We start from the raw sequence: 22,495 nt of genomic DNA on the forward strand, positions 1-22,495 counted from the left end.
TGCACCTTGGAACTAGGGACGTGTGTCTGAAACCCCATTCACAGAATGTCTTCTGCAAAACCCCCTTGACAGACTTAAGAACAGTGAGTAATGCACTGAAAGTACTGCTAATATTGTTTGCAAGTATTTTCTAGCTACCCAGTTCTTACATTTCCCTGTCCTGATCACTGTGCTGCCCATTCTTTGTGATTATCCAATGGTCGTTTCTCCAAATTGAGAACTCTAAGCCCACCTTTTCCAAAATCCTAAAAAAATAGCACTAAACTTCACTGTTCTACCAGAATCTTTATGAATTTTGTCCTCTTACTGCTCGATCTGGGTAAGTTTCTGTTATACAGGTGCTACGATTGCTTTCTCAAGCTTTGACCTCCCACTTAGGTTATACATATACTTCAATTGAATGGAAATAAAGCACACTTATTGAGTGATTCTTGATCCATTTTTTATGAGCTGTAGAAAAACTTTCATCAGATTCTTTTCTTGATCATTTTGATGTATCACACATTAAGACAGACAGCGGACTTGTGGTTCGTTCAGGCACGTATGCAAATGAGCTTTCTCTAAGCTAATAGTTCAAATTTAAAAGTATAAAACTGGGGACAAATCATCTTAACGTAACTACTGTGTGGAGCTCATCTTGTTTATGGAATCGGTAATCGAAGAGGTACTTCTTCTCGTTCCTACTGTCTACATTCTTGAATCATTTTTGCATGACTAAATAAATCATAAATACATCTTTATTAAATACCCCCAGCTTCACCATTTACATTTGAGTGCCTGTTTTTGGCGGACAACTCCTCCTCCATCACCCACACTCAAAACACAATTCTTTTATAGCAAAATGAGAAGGAATCTGCTGTCTGGTAAAATGCCCTGAGTCCTCACTTGTACAGTGTGTACAGTTAGGCAGCCCGATTACTGGTTGGATGCACTCCACTCAATGTCTCATGCTCTTCCTGACATGCAACCTTTTAATTTGAAATTCAAGCAGAAAAACAGTAGGTCTCTCAAACAATTATAAATGCCAGGTGAGCGAAGATTGTGTAAGTGGGCTGCTTAGTGTCTCTCCGTTTAAACATAGATGACTCAAGCCAGCATCAGCCTGGGAATTATCGGTACCAGCACAATATGGTACTCAGTTAATGAGTGACTGACCCTGCCCAGGAGAGTTAGAGTTGCGGGATCAAATTCTAAGAATTTAAGTTTTTTAAAGTGGGTCCAAACTATCAATATTACAGCACAATAATGGGACAAAACATATGCTTCACAGACAATTTGGAATATTAATGTAGGAAATATTCCAGTACCTCCAGGTGGTGCCCAAGGCAGCAAGGCACCAAGCAATATATGTAGGAATGTGTACATTCTGTGCTGCTAGTTTCTGTCCACTTTAAGGACTGGATGGTCTGAGGTTCCTGTTGCACATCCAGCCTCTAAAGTAGCACCATGTTTACCAGCCAATAGGTCTTCTATGTGCCCAGTACCTCTAGTGTAGTCTTTCTAACACAGATCAAGACTTTTATTTATGAATGCCTCAAATACAAGATACATGAAGGTCTTTGGGCTGCTAGACTCCAGACAGGGAAATGTCTGAAAGACAGTGTTATGATGTCCCTGCACCACCAAGGGCTTATCAGTATATCACCGGCAGACAATTTCTATGCCACTGAGTGGCAATTCCACCAATTGTTAGTGTTCTATTTTGCATCATGATGAGGATTCTCTAATGATATTCTGTGATATCATAAACAGCAGATGCTGGATGTACAGGATGTTATCATTAACTGCTAACGATGCCAATCCTCTTATTACAGAATAGCGTCATCAGCAACCGACAATGATGAGTTTAGAAGACCAAAGATTTTGTACCAATACTTCTGAGTAACACTAAATTTATGGAGTGTATAAACCTGCCACTAACATGATTCCTAGAAGGTTGAACCATCCGCAGCTCTGCCAGAGAGCTCTGTCATGCCTGTTCATTACTAGCCTGGTGCCAGCTTCTTTTGAGCAGAAGACATCAGATGGATGCCAGCTTCCTAGACCACAGGCAAATGGTTACTCAAGAGATGGGGATATCCTGATTGGTGGCCTATTTTCACTCCATTATGAGGCATATCCAGACATCAGCTTCAGAGAGGAACCCACACCGATCGGATGTCAGACGTAAGATTGCAAACTATGAATGTAGTATATAATTTTGCACAGTAATTCTTGAAAAACAAATAAACATTGTAGGAAAGTAGCCTCTTTTTAGCATAGTTACCCACACTTTTTGCCTGTTTGTCAGTGTGTTTGACTGGGTTCACTGGGATCCTGCTAACCAGGGCCCCAGTGATTATGCTCTCTCCCTTCAAACTTGGTAACTTCTACCATTTTCACCCCACATTTAGCATACCCGTGCCCCCATGTAAGTCCCAAGTATATGGCACCCAGGGCATTGGGGTACCAGGGCATTCCCATGGGCTGCAGCATGTATTATGCCACTCATGGGAAGGCCATGCAAAGTGTTCTGCAGACCTGCCATTGCAGCCTGCGTGAAATATTGCATGCACACTTTTTCACTACAGGTCATTGCACCAGGTCACTGTAAGTCACCACTATGGCAGGTCCTATTAGCCCAAGGGCAGGGTGCAAGTATCTGTGTGTGAGGGCACCCCTGCACTAGCAGAGGTGCCCCCACGAACTCCAGTTCCATTTTCATGGACTTCGTGAGAGCAGAGATGCCATTTTATGCGTGTACTGGACATAGGCCACTACCAATGTCCAGCTACATATTGGTAACTCAGAACATAGGCATGTTTGGTATCAATACATGCCAGTTTTGGAAGTATGATTCCATGCACTCTAGGGGCTCCTTAGAGGATCCCCAGCATTGCTCCTACCAGCCTTCTGGAGTTTTCCGGCCAGCCCAAGCTGCTCCCACCCCTCAGACAGGTTTCTGCCATCCTGCTGTTTGAACAGCTCAAGCTCAGGAAGGCAAAACAAAGGATTTCCTTTGGGTGTGGGGGCGTAACATCTTCTCCCTTTGGAAATAGGTGTTACATGGCTTGGGGGAGGTAGCCTCCCCAAGCCACTGGTATGCTTTGAAGGGCACATTTGGTGCCCTAGATGCATAAGCCAGTCTACACTGGTTCAGGGACATCCAATCTCTGCTCTGGGGCGAAACTGGACAATGGGAAGGCTTGCGTAGTTTTCCCGAGTCTGAGAGGAGGGGGCACACTTTTGTAAGGATGACTCTAGGCTACAGTGAGTTAGATTTGAATCTGCTTTACTTCAGGCTGGAGCTAGACATCAGTTGCCAGTCTCCCATTTGGGTAATTAATCTCTTTCTCGCAGTTGACCGGAGTCATCAACTTGCAGACCCCAGAAAGATGAAGCTGAATATTTAGGCCCTGCCGCCTTGCTCAAACGGTGATGAATTTGACTTTTATGCTTTGCTTTGAATATATTATATATTTGCTGTGTACATTGCAACTGAGAAGTACTGTGATATATTTTGTTTTCTTGCTGTGACTACTTTGTGCTTGAAATCTACTAATTCGTCTCTCAAGAACTTGTGGGTGGGGAATAATTAACAACAATAAAGGTCTTCTTTGAACTCAGAAGTGCATTCCAGAGAGGTTCTGTAAGCTCCGATAGGAGATAAGTAGGAAAGCAGAACAGCATAGCCCTTGCTCCAAACTTCTTTGGGGAGACTAAGTTAGAGTAATTTAGTGAACCTTAAGCACCCTAGTTAGGTGACATGTCTTCAGCAGGGCACACCTCTCAGGCCATGGATTCTCCATATGAGAATCTGACCTTCCAAGAACTTAGGGAGATGTGTGCTGATAGAAAGCTGAAGACCTGGAGAACTCCCAATAAGAATCTGCTTCTGGGCCTGCTCCTCCTGATGACCAGGAAAATGCTGGAAGCCAGGGGGAAGAGGGGGAGAAAGTAGACTCTGACCCCCCAGTGCTAGAAAAGGAAACCTTAGCCACTTAAGTGGGTCAGGAAGAACCCAGGGAGGATCAGGGAACCTCTAGGCACACTTGAAGTTCTGTTATGAGCACTGTAAAGGGGGGTCACACCAGTAGGTCCACCTTTGTCCCTGGAGGGATGGTTGAGAGGGTCTCCAAGGGTAGAAACAGATCCTCCTCTGCCACCTCTCACATCTCCTCAGTATCTGAGGGATCCACTGTTCAACTCCAGGGTAAGATTCCCTAGACAGGAACTCAGGTTACTGAGACTGGATGAGGCCAAGCTGAGGCTGCAGCAGCAACCGCTAGCCCTAGATAGGGAGGCCTTGGCAGTGGAGAGAGAAAGGCAGGAGTTGTGGTTAGCAACCCATGGTGGCAGCAACTTTAGTTTCAGGGAGCCTAGAGTCAGGGAGGACTCTTTTGATTCCAGAAACTTAAACAAGGTTGTTCCCCCCGACAAGGTGGGGGATGACATTTACATGCGGTTCACTGCTCTGGAGAAGGCCTGTAAGGTATAAAGGGTCCCTCAAAGACAGTGGGCTGCTATCCTGTGGCTCTCCTCTGACAAGGGGAGGGATCGGATTCTCACTGTCAGGGAACAAGATGCTGACAATTATGCTGTTCTTAAGTCTGCACTCTTAGATGGGTTTGGGCTCATCACTGAACAATATATAATCAAGTTCAGGGAGACCAGGAAAGGGTCATCCCAGGATTGGGTTGATTATGTGGACTGCTCTGTTAAAGCTTTGGAAGACTGCTATTATGGCAGCAAAGTCAGTGATTATGAGGGCTTGTATAATCTAATTTTGAGAGACCATATTTTGAACAACTCTGTGTCTGACTTGTTGCACCAATACTTGGTTGACTCAGATCTGACCTTTCCCCAAGAATTGGGAAAGAAGGCTGACAAATGGGTCAGAACTGGTGTGATCAGGAGAGCTCATGCAGGGGGTGACAACAAGAAAAAGGAAGCAGGTAGGTCTCAAGACCAGGGTGGGGACAAAGATAAAAACAAGGAGTCTTCATCAGGCCCACAAAACTCTTTTTCTGGGGGTGGTTCTAAAACCTCTTCCTCTTCCTCTCATGTTAAAAAGTATTGGTGCTATGTTTGTAAAAACAAAGGCAATAGGCCAGGAGACAGCTCCTGTCCTAGGAAGGGCACTGACCCTTTCTCCACTACTACCCCCACTTCTGCCCCTAGTAGTAGTATTAGTGGTGGGACTACTGGCATTAGTCAGCCCAAAAGTGTAGATGAGTTCACCTTTGGGTATGTAGTGTGATCTGGGGTTGATATAGAGACCCCTAAGACAACTTCTGTCTCTCAGGGTGGCACTGGCCTTAAAACCCTAGCAGCTTGTCCCCTCAACATGGATAAGTACAAGCAGCACAGCCTGGTAAATGACGTTGAGGCTGAGGTCTACAGGGACACAGGTGCCAGTGTCACCATAGTAACTTAAAAGTTAGTGTCACCTGAACAATACTGTCGGAAAATGCCACTGTTGGCATGGTTACCCTCTAACCTTTTGCCTTTTGTTGATGCCGGCTTTGATTGAAAGTGTGCTGGGACCCTGCTAACCAGGCCCCAGCACCAGTGTTCTTTCCCTAAAACAGTACCTTTGTCTTCACAATTGGCACAGCCCTGGCACACAGTTAAGTCAATTCTTAGATATTGTAAGTGCAGGAGGCCATACTGAGTATATGGTCTGGGAGTTTGTCAAAAACGAACTCCACAGTTCCATATTGGCTACAGGGAATACTGAGAAGTTTGGTATCAAACCTCTCAGGACAATAAACCCATACTGATGCCAGTGTGGGATTTATTGAAAAATGCACACAGAGAGCATCTTGGAGATGTCCCCTGCATGCCAGCCTAAATGCTAGTGCTAGGCTGACCGGTCTCCACCAGCCTGCCACTCCCAGACAAGTTTCTGGCCACATGGGATGAGCCCCCACTTTTGACAGCAAGTCCGGGGAGATAATGAGAAAAACAAGGAGAAGTCATCCCCTCAGCCAGGTCCACCCCTAAGGTGACCAAAGCTGAAGTGACCCCCTCCTTGGAAAATCCTCCATCTTGCTTTGGAGGATTTAGCCCAATAGGGATAGGGATGTACCCCCTCCTCAAAGGGAGGGGAGCACAAGGAGGGTGTAGCCAACCACAAGCACAGTAGCCATTGGCTACTGCACTGTGACCCTAGCACACCCCTAAATTTAGTATTTAGGGGCGACCCTGAGACCAGGAAATCAGATTCCTGGTGACCTACAAAGAAGAAGGACTGCCTAGCTGAAAAACCCTGCAGAGAAGAAAGAAGACGACTACTGCTTTTGCCCCAGCCTTACCAGCCTGTCTTCTACTTCAGAGAACCTGCACCAGCGGCGCATCCTGCGGGCCCAGCGACCTCTGCCGACTCAGAGGACTGCCCTGCACCTAAGAAGGATCAAGAACTCCGGTGGATAGTGGACCTGTCCAACCAAGAAAGAAGAAACCATCTTTAAAGGGACTCCCACCTCACTCCAGAAGCGTCAGTCCCCACCACTTTGCACCCAACGCCCCTGGCCCATGTCCAGAGAAACCAACAACTCAGAGAGGACCCCCAGGTGACTCCGACGACGTGTCCACCCTGTGCTGACCTCCCTGCCCCCTTACGATGACACCTGAAGAGGGAATCCCGAGGACCCCCCTGACTGCGACTCCCCGGGACGAAGACATCCGACGCCTGGAGAAGCACTGCACCGCAGCCCCAGACCCCGTGAGAAATCGACCACTGGCGCAGCAGTGACCTGCCGGCGGCCCTAACCCTTGCCCAGTCAGTGGCTGGCCCGAGAAGCCCCCCTGTGCCCTACCTGCAACATCTGAGTGACCCCCAGGTCCCTCCATTGAATCCAATTACAAACCCGACGCTCTGTTTGCCCACTGCATCCAGCCACCCCTGTGCCGCTGAGGGAGTGTTTTGTGTGCCTACTTGGGACCCCCGGTGCTCTACTAAACTCCCCTGGTCTGCTCCCCCAGGACACGGGTATTTACCTGCCAGATACCGGATCCGGAGCACCCCCTGTCTCCATAGGCGCCCATGTTGTTTTGCCTCCTCTTTGACCTCTCACCTGACTGGCTCTGTTTTGCTGGTGCCGGGTGTTTGGGGTTGACTTGAACCCTCAACAGTGGGCTACCTATGCCCGGATACTGAACTTGTAAGTGATTTACTTACCATATTAACTAAACTGTACTTACCTCCCCCAGGAACTGTTGACATTTGCATTGTGTCCACTTTTAAAATATCTTATTGCCATTTTATGAAAAACTGTGTACATTACTGTTTTGGTTCAGAGTTCTAACTATACCTATGTAAAGTACCTTACATTTAATATACATAACTGCAATTTGAATCTTGTGGTTCTAAAAATAAATTAAGAAAATATGTATTTTTTCTATATAAAAACCTATTGGCCTGGAGTTAAGTCATTGAGTGTGTGTTCTCATTTATTGCTTGTGTGTGTACTACAAATGCTTAACACTACCCTCTGATAAGCCTAACTGCTCGACCACACTACCACAAATAGAGCATTAGTATTATCAATTATTGCCTCTGTCAAGCCTCTTGGGGAAGCCCTGGACTCTGTGAACACTATGGGCCTCATTACAACCTTGGCGGTCAAAGACAGCCAGAGCTGTTTTGGCGATTGCACCGCCAACAGGCTGGCGGTACAATCTTGCCGATTATGACCGCGGCGGAAGCGCCACGGTCGCACCGCCTGGACCGGCAGTTTACTGCCATGGTTGTCCCGGCGGTTTTAATCCTCCAGGGCAGCGCTGCCCAGGGGATTACGAGTCCCCTTCCTGCCAGCCTGTATATGGCGGTAGAGACCGCCATGGAAAGGCTGGCAGGAAGGGGAGTTGCGGGGCCCCTGGGGGCCCCTGCACTGCCCTTGCACTTGTCATGCGCAGTGCAGGGGCCCCCAGGCACTGCCCCACACTGCTTTTCACTGTCTGCACAGCAGACAGTGAAAAGCATGACGGGTGCAGCTGCACCCGTCGCACGGCCGCAACACTGCCGGTTCCATTAGGAGCCGGCTCCCATGTTGTGGCCGACATCCCCGCTGCGCCGGCGGGGATGTCAAAATAGGGCCGGCGGGAGTGTGGCTGCATTGGCGGCCACTCTGCGGTACAACCTTGGTGGGCGGCCTCCGCTGCCCGCCAAGGTTGTAATGAGGGCCTATATCTCATTTTGATATCGTATATACAGAGCCAGCTTCCTACATTGGTGGATCAGCTGTGGGGTCTAAGACTTTGCATTTGCTGGACTACTCAGCCAATACCTGATCACATGAGTAAATTTCTAAATTGTCATTAGAAAATAGATTTTTGAATTTGGACTATTTTTCCAAATTTTTAAAAGTCCTGCTAGGGCATTGTGTAAGTCCCTGTTAGCATCTCTTTTTTAAGTTTAAAAGTTCTGTAAAAGTTGGGATTTGAGTACTAGAAGTAGTTTTTAGTTTCTTAAAAAGTAATCCAAATTTTTAGAGACATATTGAGTAATTCACAGGAGAAGGTGATGGAACTCAACCTCACCCCTTACCTGCATCTTGGGATGACAGAGCTAAGGTCCCTCTGTAAGTTAAGAAAAATCAAAACTGGGTCCAACCCTACCAAGTTCAAACTCCAGGAGCTCTGGGCAGAGTACACAAAGGACCACCCAACTGAAGGGGAAGATCTCCCCTCAGATGAGGAAGAAGTTGGGGATCTGGAGGAAGAACGTCCCCCTCCTACCCTAACTAAGGAGACCAGAGTTCCAAAACCCCTGTCTCCATAAATCAGAGTCAGAGATTCTGGTTCTTCCACAGGGGAGTCCAGTTCCTCTGTGAAAATTGAGGATAGCCTCAATGAAGAGGACATCCCTTTAGCAAGGATGGCCAAAAGATTAGCTTTGGAGAAACAGCTCCTAGCTATAGAAAGGGAGAGACAAGAATTGAGTTTAGCACCCGTACATGGTGGCAGCAATATAAATAGGGTCAGAGAGAATACTAACATCCTAAAAATCCCCAAAGGGATTGTTTCAAAATATGAAGAAGGTGATGATATCACCAAACGGTTCGCAGCTTTTGAGAGGGCTTATGCAACCACAAAAGTAAGGAGATCTCACTGGGGAGCTTTCCTGTGGGGAAATGTTCACTGGTAAGTGTAGGGACAGACTCCTCACACTCTCTGGTAAGAATGCAGAATCCTATGACCTCATGAAGGCTACCCTGATTGAGGGCTTTGGATTCTCAACTGAGGAGTATGGAATTAGGTTCAGGGGGTCTCAAAACCTCGAGCCAGTCCTGGGTTGATTTTGTTGCCTACTCAGTCAAAACACTAGATGGTTGGATAACTGGCAGTGGAGTGCATGACTATGATGGGATGTATAATTTATTTATGAAAGAACATCTGTTAAGTAACTGCTTCAATGACAAGTTGCATCAACATCTGGTATAACTAGGTTCAATTTCTCCCCAAGAATTGGGAAAGAAAGCAGACCACTGGGTCAAGGCAAGGGTGACCAAGACTTCCACAGGGGCTGACCAAAAGAAAGGGGTCACAAAGCCTTGCAAGGGGAAGGGTGGTGAGACATCCAAGGACAAAACTAAAGAGTCTTCTCAAGGGCCCCAAAAACCTGCTCAGGAGGGTGGGGCCCAGCCTCTTCACAGTCCACAAATGGATACAAGGGTAAGAACTTTGATCCCAAGAAGGCCTGGTGTCACACCTGTAGACAGCATGGACACGAAACTGGAGACAAGGCCTGTCCCAAGAAAAGTCCCACAACTTCTACTTCAGTTAGCACTGGAATAGCCATTCTCCTGGTCGGATCAACAGTGTGCCCAGAGTAAATCAGGGTTCACATTAAAGCTACTTTAGTCTCTGAGCGTGGGGTAGATATAGCCACAGTAGCTGCCTGGCCTCCTAACTTGCAAAAATGTACTTACCTTCGGGAACGATATGTCTGGTAGAGACATATTCTAGTTGCAGATTCCTTACCTTTGAATTTCCCCAGGCGTCAGATTGGATCCGGAGATTTTTCTTCGAGCAGTACCTCTGCACGCTGTCAGGAGGCGTCAGTCGACTCCGCAGGCGTTGCTGGCATCGTGTTCGCCATGATGACGTCTCAGTCATATATAGGCACCACCCTGGCGTGCTGACGTTAGTTTCCTTTCAGGACTTTCCATGCCAGTAGCGCGGAGCCATTAAGAACATTGAGAGTGGTGCGCCAGAACTAGGGCCTTAAAGGGAAGTTCTTTTCCCTAGAAATCAGTTTGCAGTGCGGGGAGGATGGGCGTGTCGGTAAGGAATCTGCAACTAGAATATATCTCTACCAGGTATATCAATACCGAAGGTAAGTAACTTGTACATCTGATAGAGACTTCTAGTTGCAGATTCCTTACCTTTGAATAGATACCCGAGCAATACCATCCCTGGTGGTGGGCTGAGAACCAAGATCACACCAAGAAGTCCTGCAGGACCGAACGGCCAAAGTAGCCATCCCTGCGGACGTGACTGTCCAGGCAGTAGTGTTTGGTAAAAGTGGGCAGAGATGCCCACGTCGCTGCCGGACAGATTTCCAGGACTGGAACATGGCTTGCTAGAGCTGTGGTAGCAGCAGTAGCTCTGGTAGAGTGAGCTCGCAAACCTTCGGGAGGTTGCTTTTTAGCCAGAGCGTAGCACATTTTGATGCATAAGAGTACCCATCTTGAAATGGTCCTCTTCTGCACCTTCTTCCCCTTCTTTGCACCCACCTATCCCACAAAGAGTTGATCGTCCACCCGGATGTCTTTGGTACGATTAAAATAGAACTCCAACGCTCTTTTTGGGTCCAGAAGGGTCCAGACGGTGGAGTCTCTCCTCTTCATGAGAGGGATGTGGGGGTTCCTAAAAGGTAGGCAAGGTGATGGATTGTCCGACATGGAAAAGTGTCACTACTTTAGGTAGAAAAGAAGCCCTCGTGCGAAGTACCACTTTGTCAGGATGAATGGCCAGGAAAGGTGGCTTAGATGAAAGAGCCTGGAGCTCACTTACTCCGCGGGCAGAAGTGATGGCAACTAAAAAGATTCTTGATAGTTAAGAGCCGTAAAGAACCGTTGTGAAGCGTCTCAAACGGGGTACACATAAGGTATGTCAATACGAGATTGAGATCCCATTGGGGCATGATGAAAGGGATAGGAGGAAAGAGATGTGTGAGGTCTTTAAGAAACCTCTCAACTATAGGAGATTTAAATAAGGAAGGCTGGTCTGGTAAGCTCAAGAAAGCAGAGATAGCCAAAAGATATCCCTTAAGAGTGCCCAAGGTGGAACCCTTCTGGGCAAGGGAAAGAATAAAGAGAAGGACTTGAGAAAGAGGAGCAGATAGAGCATCAACAGATTTGTCGATGCACCGAGCCACAAATTTCTTCCAACAACAGGCGTATACAATTTTGGTCGAGGGACTCCTGGATGCCAAGATAACGTCACAGACTTGGGCGGCAAGTCAAAAGACGTCAACTGTTGCCGCTCAATCTCAACGCATGAAGCCGCAGAGTTGACAGGACCCTCCCGTGCTGCTGCGACAGCACATCCTCCAGAAGAGGCAGTCTGATCGGAGGAGCTATGGCCACGGTCAACAGCTCAGGATACCAAACTCTTCGTGCCCAGTCCAGAGCCACCAGTATTACTGGGCCCGGTCTTGCCTGATCTTCTTCAGAACTCTGCGCAGAAGTGGTATGGGCGGAAAGGCGTACTGGAGGCCTGAATTCCACTCACGAAACTCCAACGTGCAAAACAGCTGACATTGTGCATTCTCTACGGAGGCAAACAAGACTAACCAAGGTTCTAACCACTGAAGGAAGAGACCTTGCGCCACCACTAGATGGAGACACCACTCGTGATCAACCACGTATCTTCGGCTGAGTTCGCCTGCTCTGGCATTCAAGGAGCCCACCAGGTGTTGAACTACCAGGGAAATGCCCTGATGTTCCAGCCAAGTCTAGAGACGAAGAGCCTCTTGACAAAGGGTCCACGAGCCCACTCCTACTTGTTTGTTGCAATACCACATGGAGGTGGTGTTGTCTGTGAACACTTGAGAGAGAGAGGGAATGCTTTCAATGCTAGTCGCATCGCTCGGAGCTCCAGATGATTGCTATGGAGCCCGGTTTCCACAGGAGACCAGCGGCCTCTGATCTCCGCCTCTCCCATGTGGCCGCCCCATCCCAGGAGTGACGCATCTGTCACGGCTGTAAGATCTGGTTGGGGAAAGGAGAGGGATCTGCCCATGACCCAATCCTGATTCGTTAACCACCTCCGCAGGTCTCTCGCAGTTCCTTCCGAGATCTGGACCTTGTCGGAGAGTTTCCCCTGATGCTGCGCCTACTGGAACTTCAGGTCCCATTGCAGAGCCCGCATATGCCATCTGGCATTTTAAACCAGCAGAATGCAGGAGGACATGAGGCCCAGCAGCCTCAGAGTCATTCTCACCGAAATCCAGGACAGAGGCTGAAACATCGGTATCATAGCCCGAATATCCTGGACTCGCTTTTTGGGAGGATATGCCCAAAACTCTACTGTATCCAGAACAGCTCCGATGAAAGGGAGCATCTGAGAAGGAGTCAGGTGTGACTTGGGCACATTGACAGTGAACCCCAGCGAATGTGAAAGGTTTGCCGTAGTCTGGAGGTGGGAGAAGACTATCTGGGGCAAATTTGCCTTCAACAGCCAATCGTCGAGATAGGAGAAGACTAGGACACCTAACCTGCGCAGATGGGCTGCCACCACTACCATCACTTTCCTGAACACCCGAGGGGCACTGGTAAGGCGAAAGGGGAGCACGGTAAACTGAAAGTGGCCCTGATCTTCCATGAATATCAGGTAACGTCTGAGGGCCGGTAGGATGGGAATGTGGAAGTATGCGTCTAGCAAGTCCAATGCTACCATCCAGTCTCCGGCATCCAGGGCAGATAGGACCTGAGCCAATTTCAACATTTTGAACTTCTCCTTTTTTGAGGAAGAGATTGAGGGACCGAAGATCTAATATAGACCGAAGACCTTTGTCTTTTTTCAGCACCAAAAAGTAGCAGGAATAGCAACCATGACCTACTTTTGGCAATGGAACCCTCGCTATAGCTCCTTTGGCCAAAAGGGCTTGAACTTCCTCGAGGAGAAGCGCCATATGATCCTCCGATATTTGATAGTATGAAGATGGCATGGCTGGAGGAGGTGTCTCGAAGGGAAGGGAGTAGCCCCTTCGGACAATTTGGAGGACCCACCTGTCCGAGTGATGGATTGCCATTGGGGCAGGTGATGGCGAATCCTGCCGTCAACTGGTTCCTGGTGTACCCGCTGACTAGGAAGGTTTGGAGGCTGAGGAGGGGGAAGGGATGGACTGGGTGACCCGCTGGCTCCCTGATCCCCAGGGGCGTGGGATCCCGCCTCCGCACAGGGGCTGTACAACATGCGTGGGTCGATGGCCAGGGTGAAAGGATGCGGTTGGGTGCCCCTTCCTTAGCCACGAAAGGGTCAAAAGGCGAACTGCTGGGGTCTAGAAATGAGCGCGAGGCCAAGGGACCGGGCCGTGGCTCAAGAATCCTTAAAGCGCTTGAGCGCCTAGTCCGCCTTGTCTCCGAAGAGACATGTGCCATCGAAGAGCATGTCTATCAAGGATTGCTGGACATCCCCTGAAAAGCCAGATGCTGTCAGCCAGGCATTGCATCTCAATGCCACAGTTGATTCAACCAATTTGCCTAGAGAGTCGGTCGTATCCAGTCCACAACTAATCATGAACTTTGCTACATCCCTCCTATCTGTTACAGCTTGGGAAAGGATAGTCCGGGTCTCCTCCGGAACTCTAGGCAGCACCTGCCCAACCGTATCCCAGAGAGTTTCGAATAGTGGCCCGAAAGGCATGCTGTGTTCACGGACCGCAGTACTAGACTGTTGGAAGAAAATAACTTCTTCCCCAAGTTGTCCAGTTTTTTTGATTCCCTATGCGGGGTGCGGCAGAGAATGTGCCATATGAAGAAGAAGCCTGGATGACAAGGCTCTCAGGCGTGGGGTGTTGGGTGAGGAATTTCAGGTCTGATGGCGGCGGGCAATGGTCCTATTCACAGGAGCCCTCTGCTGGGTCTTGACCAAGTACCCAAGAGTACGTTGGTCAGTGCTTCATTAAAGAGAAGAATGGGCTCAGAAGAGGAAGACCTCAGTGAAGCACATCAGTTAGGATATTAGACCTAACCTCCACAGAAGGTAGCTCGAGGTTCAGGACCGCAGCTGCCCTTCTCACCACCATAGAATAAGAAGCACCGTCCTCCGTAGCCACAGTAGGAGGAGACAGCATGCCACTGTCAGGGGAGGTATCTAGACCACTGACATCACCTAAATCCTGCACTCAGTCCATTTGGGGGTCAAGCCGGTATTCTAAAGGGTCCAGCGTCCCCTCCATACTCTCCCTCTATCCATACCCACAAGAGTAAGGGTCTGGATCAACCCTGGACCAAGGAGAACTCATAGAGAATTGAAGTGGCGTTGATCGAAGTCGTTCCGGCTCTGGGTCGTCGAGTATGAGCATGGCATTGATGTTGATTGTGGGCTCAGCCAACATCTGGAGCATCGTCGTCTGACCCAACGCCAGGGAAGGTTGCTGTAGCAGGACCGGCATCATGAAGGATCCGCAATTGGATCCAGAGGGATCCTCCGGAGCCACGGCGGAAGCCGTCAACTTTGAACCTGAGGGGGCCCCCACGACTCATCTGTGCCCAAGGGAACTGAAGGTGGGTCAGACTGCCAAAAAATGAGGCACTTTGCCTCATAAAATTCTTTAAGCTGGGCAGGGGTGGCTCCGGCTCTTGGGAAGTCAGGGAAACGCAGAGCCAACCCAGATGAAGGCTCTGATGATGGAAGCCTACAGCGCCGACGCTCTTCCCGCGTCGTGTCATCCAAGTGACGGGGTGAAGTTGAAGAACGCTTATCCTTAACGCTTAACCTGATTTCGGTCAAGAGCTCGCACCCCCACGTCCGCAGCACAACCCTGCTGTGTCCGTGTCCCTGACCCCCGCTGCTGCTAGCATGTTCGAGGCCCTCCTCCACCCGCAGGCATCCCCTGCGCCTCATCCCTGGTGTCTAGTGGGCTTCTGGTAAGCGTCGCTAGACTTGTGTGCATTGTGCCGTTTTCACTGTATCTGTGACTGTATTCTGTATTCTGTGCCTTGCTTTTTGTTCCTTTTTGCTTCCATTTGTGCTTTTTAAGACTTTTGTAACCGCTTTTTCGCCCCTTGTGCGCTCCCCCTAGACGCTTTTCCCTGCCGCTGCCTCCCTGCGGCCCCGCCCCCTTCGCGCCCCCATTCGCCGCGCCCTCCCGCCTCCCAGCTGCTCCTCCCTCCCCCCTCCCTTCTTAATGGCTGGCGCTGCGCGTCGAGGGTGAGCGACCTCTGACCTGATTTCGGTTAAGAGCTCGCACCCCCAAGTCCGCAGCACCACCCTGCTGTGTCCATGTCCCTGACCCCCGCCCACGCTGCTGCTAGCATGTTCGAGGCCCACCTCCACCCGCAGGCATCCCCTGCACCTCATCCCTGTTGTCTAGTGGGCTTCTGGTAAGCGTCGCTAGACTTGTGTGCATTGTGCCATTTTCACCGTATTTGTGACTGTATTCTGTATTCTGTGCCTTGCTTTTTGTGCCTTTTTGCTTCAATTTGTGCTTTTTAAGACTTTTGTAACCGCTTTTCCGCCCCTTGTGCGCTCCCCCTAGCCGCTTTTCCCTGCCGCTGCCTCCCTGCGGCCCGCCCCCCTCGCGCCCCCATTCGCCGCGCCCTCCTGCCTCCCAGCTGCTCCTCCCTCCCCCCTCCCTTCTTAATGGCTGGCGCTGCGCGTCGGGGGTGAGTGACCTCTGACCTGATTTCGGTCAAGAGCTCGCACCCCCACGTCCGCAGCACCACCCTGCTGTGTCCGTGTCCCTGACCCCCGCCCACGCTGCTGCTAGCGTGTTCAAGGCCCTCCTCCACCCGCAGGCATCCCCTGCGTCTCATCCCTGGTGTCTAGTGGGCCTCTGGTAAGCGTCGCTAGACTTGTGTGCATTGTGCCGTTTTCACCGTATTTGTGACTGTATTCTGTGCCTTGCTTTTTGTGCCTTTTTGCTTCCATTTGTGCTTTTTAAGACTTTTGTAACCGCTTTTTCGCCCCTTGTGCGCTCCCCCTAGCCGCTTTTCCCTGCTGCTGCCTCCCTGCGGCCCCGCCCCCCTCGCGCCCCCCATTCGCCGCACACTCCCGCCTCCCAGCTGCTCCTCCCTCCCCCATCCCTTCTTAATGGCTGGCGCTGCGTGTCCGCGCAGCGGGTGCACCAGAGGCAAGCCCGTCTGCGCCCGTCCGCGCCTGGACCACGCCCAGCGCCACCCCCCCTGGTCCGCACAACCCCCGCACCACCAGACGCCGCTACTCGACCAACCAGCTCATCGCCCTCAACCCCGGCCGCTCCACAACGTGTTTCCAGTCATCTCCAAAGAACACCAAAGGACCCTTCTCCTGCCGCGTCTGCAACTTCACCTGCGACAGAACAAGGAAACCCTCTTCAACCGCAACAAACCACCTCCACTGCATACTCCTCAACACACGCTCTGCACGCAAGCACGCCATCGAGCTCTGGGACCTGCTCGACACCACCGCCCCAGACGTAGCCTTCCTGACCGAAACCTGGTGGAACGACTCCTCAGCACCTGACATCGCCATAGCCATCCCCGGACGGCTACAAGATCACCAGGAGGGATCGCCCTAACAGAATCGGAGGAGGAATAGCCATCGCCCACAAATCCACCCTCAAAATCCACACCCACACGGACGACACCCTCAAGACCGCCGAACACCTACACTTCCGGATCCATACTGACCCCACTCTCAGGGGAATGCTCACCTACCGACCCCCAGGACCACGAGCACCCTTCAGCGACTACATCGCCGACCTCACGAGCACCCACGCGCTCACCTCTACGGACTACATCCTCCTTGGAGACCTCAATTTCCACCTGGAGAACAACAACGACGCCAACACCAAATCTCTGATCGACAACCTCTCCAACCTCGGCCTCAGACAGACTGGTCAACACACCCACCCACATCGCCGGACACACGCTTGATCCGATCTTCTCCGCAAGCAACCACGTCACCTTTAACCACACCACCGAACTTCACTGGACCGACCACCACTGAATCCACTTCACATTCAAGAAGCACATCGAACACCACCGCACCCAACTACCACCACACCGTCGCTGGAGCAAAGTCACCGAAGACCAGCTGACGAGCACCCTCGCCCAGAACCCACCTCCCGACCCCACCGACCCAGACACCGCCGCACTCAACCTACGTCAGTGGATCAACGACTGCGCCAACACCCTCGCACCACTCAAGAGGTCCACCGACAACCAAGAAAGAAAAAAAGCCGCCTGGTTCACTGACGAACTCCTCACGTCCAAACGCTTCTGCCAGAAACTAAAGAAGAAATGGCTCCTCGAACACACAACGACAGCCTTACAGCCCACAAGGAGGCCACCCGCAAGCACCACCAGTTAATCAGACTCGCCAAATGATCCCACTTCACAGAACGCCTGAACAACAACGCTCACGACAGCAAAGAACTCTTCAGCATCGTGAAAGAGCTCTCCAACCCCAGCGCCAACGTCAACGACATCCCACCATCCCAAGAACTCTGCGACGCCCTGTCCACCTTCTTCTATCAGAAGATCGCCGACATCCATGAAAGCCTCAACACCACGCCTCCGTGTGACCCCACCCCCGAAAAATCCACCTGCACCAACCGCCTGACCACCTGGACCCACGTAGACGACACTGAAACTTGCAAGATCATGAACTCCATCCACTCAGGATCCCCCTCAGACCCATGCCCCCACCACGTTTACAACAAAGCCGACTCCACCATCGCCCCCCAACTTCGAAAGGTCATCAACTTATCCTTCAAAACCGCAACTTTCCCGGAAAGCTGGAAGCACGCCGAAATCCACGCCCTCCTTAAGAAGCCCAAGGCAGACCCCAACGACCTCAAAAACTTCCATCCGATCTCCCTCCTCCCCTTCCCGGCGAAGGTCACCGAGAAGATCGTCAACGTTCAGCTCACCCACCACCTCGAGGACAACTCCATCCTGGACCCCTCCCAGTCTGGTTTCAGACGCAACCACAGCACCGAGACTGCTCTCCTCGCTGCCACAGATGACATCAGACAGCAAATGGATAACGGCGAAACATCAGCCCTCATCCTCCTGGACCTCTCCACAGCCTTCGACACGGTTTGCCATCGCACCCTATTAACACGCCTCCACGAAGCCGGAATACAAGAAAAAGCCCTCAACTGGATCTCCTCGTTCCTCTCCGGCAGAACCCAGAGAGTCCGACTCCCACCCTTCCGCTCCGAAGCTACCAACATCATCTGCGGCGTACCCCAAGGCTCCTCACTAAGCCCGACGCTGTTCAACATCTACATGGCCCCCCTCGCACAACTGGCCCATCAGCACAACCTCAACATTCTCTCTTACGCCGATGACACCCAGCTCATCCTCTTCCTCACCAAAGACCCACACACCGCCAAAGCCAACCTCCACGAGGGAATGAAGTCCATCGTTGAGTGGATGAGAAATAGACGCCTGAAGTTGAACTCCGACAAGACGGAGGTCCTCATCCTCGGACGCACCCCCTCCGCCTGGGACGACTTCTGGTGGCCCACCGCGCTGGGAACCCCGCCAACGCCAGCCAACCACGCACGCAACCTGGGTTTCATCCTCGACTCCGCCCTCACCATGACCAAGCAGGTCAACGCAGTTTCCTCCTCCTGGTACAACACCCTCTGCATGCTCCGTAGAATCTACAAATGGATCCCGACGGAAACCAGAAGAACGGTGACCCAGGCCCTCATCAGCAGTAGACTAGACTACGGCAACGCACTCTACACAGGCATCCCAGCAAAAGACATCCGACGCCTCCAACGCATCCAAAACGCCTCCGCCCGACTGGTCCTCGACGTACCCCGCCGCTGCCACATCTCCCACCACCTGAAAGACCTCCACTGGCTCCCCGTGGACAAGAGGATCACCTTCAAGCTCCTCACCCACACTCACAAGGCACTCCACAACGCCGGACCAGACTACCTGAACAACAGACTCAACTTCTACGTCCTCTCCCGCCAACTCCGCTCCGCCAAACTCGCCCTCGCCATCATTCCCCGCATCCAGCGCAAGACCTCCAGTGGCAGATCCTTCTCCTACCTTGCCGCCAAGACCTGGAACACCCTCCCGACCTCCCTGCGGCAGACCCAGGACCTTCTCTCCTTCAGGAGACTTCTCAAAACCTGGCTCTTCGACCAATAGCAGCACCCCCCACCCCCTTTTTAGCACCTTGAAACCCTAACGGGTACGTAGTGCGCTCTACAAATGTTGTGATTGATTGATTATCCTTCTTTGACTTCTTCTTCTTGTGACCCGAATGACCCGATGACTTGGCGGACGAGCAGTGGTGAGGACTCCGCGGCTGATCTCGAGACCTTCTTTTTGAACGAGAGCATGAGCATCGTGGTGTCGAGTGTCGGGCCCCCATGAGCTTTAGGGACCGCTCCCTCAAAGCTTTCGGGTTCATGGCCTGACCCTCGGAGCATGACTTCGGGTCGTGATCGCGCTCCAGGCACCAAAGACACACGAAGTGCGGATCCGTCACTGACATAGTTCCGTGACAGGAGTCGCAGGGGTTGAATCTGGTCTTGCAGGACATCCCTCGACGCATCCACGAACTCGTCAAAACTTCGACAAAAGTGTTGAAGTAGTCAAAAAATTACTGAGGTATCTCTTTTCCGGATCTGCACGTAGGCTGGCGCGGAAATAAAAGAACTGACGTCAGCGTGCCGGGGTGGTGCCTATATTCGACCACGACGTCATGACGGTGAACACGATGCCAGCTACGCCTGTGAAGTCGACCGACGCCACCTGACGACACGCAGAGGTACTGCTCAAAGAAAAATCTCCGGATCCAATCTGACGCCTAGGGAAATTCAAAGGTAAGGAATCTGCAACTAGAAGCTTTTATCACATACAGGTAGAAACTCTTAATAAATGAGACAAAGGTAGAAGCCCTGAGGGATACAGGTGCCAGTATCACCATGGTTACAGACAAACTGGTTTCCCATATCCAGACACCAATGCTGATAATGAAACTAAAGTCCATCCCATGGCAATGGTGTCTTTAGAATGGGGAAGGGTTACTGGCCTGAAACAGGTAGTGGTCTCTTCTGCAAACCCAGTAGAGTATTTGCTAGGGAATAATCGGGAGTCGTAGAGCTCAAGACTCATGCAGCCATGCTGGGTATCCCTGAACTGGTGGTTGTTAAGACCAGACCACAGAGCAGAGCACAGGGTGAAAAAGAAGTGTTGGAGCCTGAAATAATGGCCCAACCTTCCAAAAGAAAAGTTAGGAGGACTGGGGGACCAGGCTTTGTACAGCAACAGAAACAGCACCACTCTTCCCAGGAAGATGTCCTATCCCCAGAGGGAACTGAGTCTGTGGAGCTGGAGCCTTACCAGGTAGATCTCTTGGGCCCAGGGGGACCCTCAAGGGAACAGCTGTGAGAGGGACAAAAGACGTGTCCCTCACTTGAAGGCCTGAGACAGCAAGCTGCTGAGCAGAAAAAAAGAAGTGTCAGTGAAACCCACAGGGTCTTTTGGGAGGATGGACTCCTTTACACTGAGGCAAGAGATCCCAAACCTGGTGCCACTAGGAGAGTGGTAGTACCTCAAGAGTTTAGAGAATTCATCCTCACTTTAGCCCATGACATTCCCCTAGCTGGGCATTTGGGACAAACCAAGACATGGGGCAGATTAGTGAACCATTTCTATTGGCCCAATATGTCCCAGAAGGTAAGGGAGTTTTGTAGCTCCCGTGTCACCTGTCAAGCAATTGGCAAGACAGGTGGCCATCCAAAGGCCACCCTCATTCTACTTCCAGTGGTGGTGGTCCCCTTTTAAAGGGTTGGTGTGGACATTGTGGGTCCACTTGAACTTCCCACAGCCTCAGGGTACCAGTACATACTGGTAGTAGTGGATCATGCTACCAGGTACCGTGAAGCCATTCCCCTTAGGTCAACTACTGCCCCTGCAGTAGCCAAGGCCCTAATTGGTATAGTTAGCAGAGTGGGCTTCCCTAAGGATGTGGTTTCTGACAGAGGTACCAACTTCATTTCAGCTTACCTCAAACACATGTGGAATGAGTGTGGGGTGACTTATAAGTTTGCCACACCTTATCATTCACAAACCAATGGTCTTGTTGAAAGGTTTAACAAGCATTGAAGGGCATGATCATGGGGCTCCCTGAAAAACTCAAAAGGAGATGGGATGTCCTCCTGCCATGCCTGCTTTTTGCCTACTGAGAGGTGCCACAGAAGGGAGTACGGTTGTCCCCCTTTGAACTTCTGTTTGGCCATCCTGTAAAGGGACCACTAGCACTTGTAAAAGAAGGCTGGGAGAGACCTCTTCATGACCCTAAAGAAGATGTGGTGGACTATGTACTTGGCCACCGCTCAAGGATGGCTGAGTACATGGAAAAGGCATCCAAAAACCTTGAGGCCAGACAACAACTCCAGAAGTTGTGGTATGACCAAAAGGCTCCAATGGTTGAATTCCAACTAGAGCAGAACGTCTGGGCTCTGGAGCCTGTGGCTCCCGTTCATTCCAGGACAGATAAGAGTGGCCCTTACCCAGTGCTTGAGAAGAAGAGCCAGGTCACCTACCTAGTGGACCGGGGCACTAGCAGGACACCCAAAAGGGGGATCCATGTTACCCGCCTTGAGCTCTACAATGGCAGGGCAGACATAACCATGTTGATGGGTACTGATGAGAATCAGAAAGCAGAGATTGAACCTTTCCCTGACCTACTCTTCACTGACCTTAAGGATGGATCAGTAGATGGAGTTGTCTATTCAGATACCTGCTCTGCCCAACAGTAGGCTGACTATAGGCAAGTCCTACAACAGTATGCTGAGCTCTTTTCTTTGACCCCTGGTCAGACACATATCTGTACCCATGATGTGGACACAGGAGACAGTTTACCTGTCAAAAACAAAATATTCAGTCAGTCTGACCAAGTCTAGGAAAGCATCACAGTGGAAGTTCACAAGGTGCTTGAGTTAGGGGTAATAGAGCACTCTGACAGTCCCTGGGCTAGCCCAGTGGTCTTGGTCCCCTAACCTCCCACCAAGTATGGAAAGAGAGAGAGGAGGTTTTTTGTGGACTACAGAGGGCTCAATTTTGTCACCAAGACAGATGCTCACCCCATACCAAGAGCAGATGAGCTGACTGATAAGTTAGGTGCAACCAAATTTCTGAGTATCTTTGACTTAACTGCAGGGTACTGGCAAATTAAGATGGCACCTGGAACAAAAGAAAAAACAGCATTCTCAACACCTGATGGGCATTATTCAGTCTACTGTTATGCCCTTTGGCTTAAAGAATGCCCCTGCCATCTTCCAAAGTTTGGTGAATCAAGTCCTTGCTGGCTTGGAGTCCTT

This window comes from Pleurodeles waltl, chromosome 12 (assembly GCF_031143425.1).
Source record: "Pleurodeles waltl isolate 20211129_DDA chromosome 12, aPleWal1.hap1.20221129, whole genome shotgun sequence".
NCBI classification, from domain to species: domain Eukaryota; kingdom Metazoa; phylum Chordata; class Amphibia; order Caudata; family Salamandridae; genus Pleurodeles; species Pleurodeles waltl.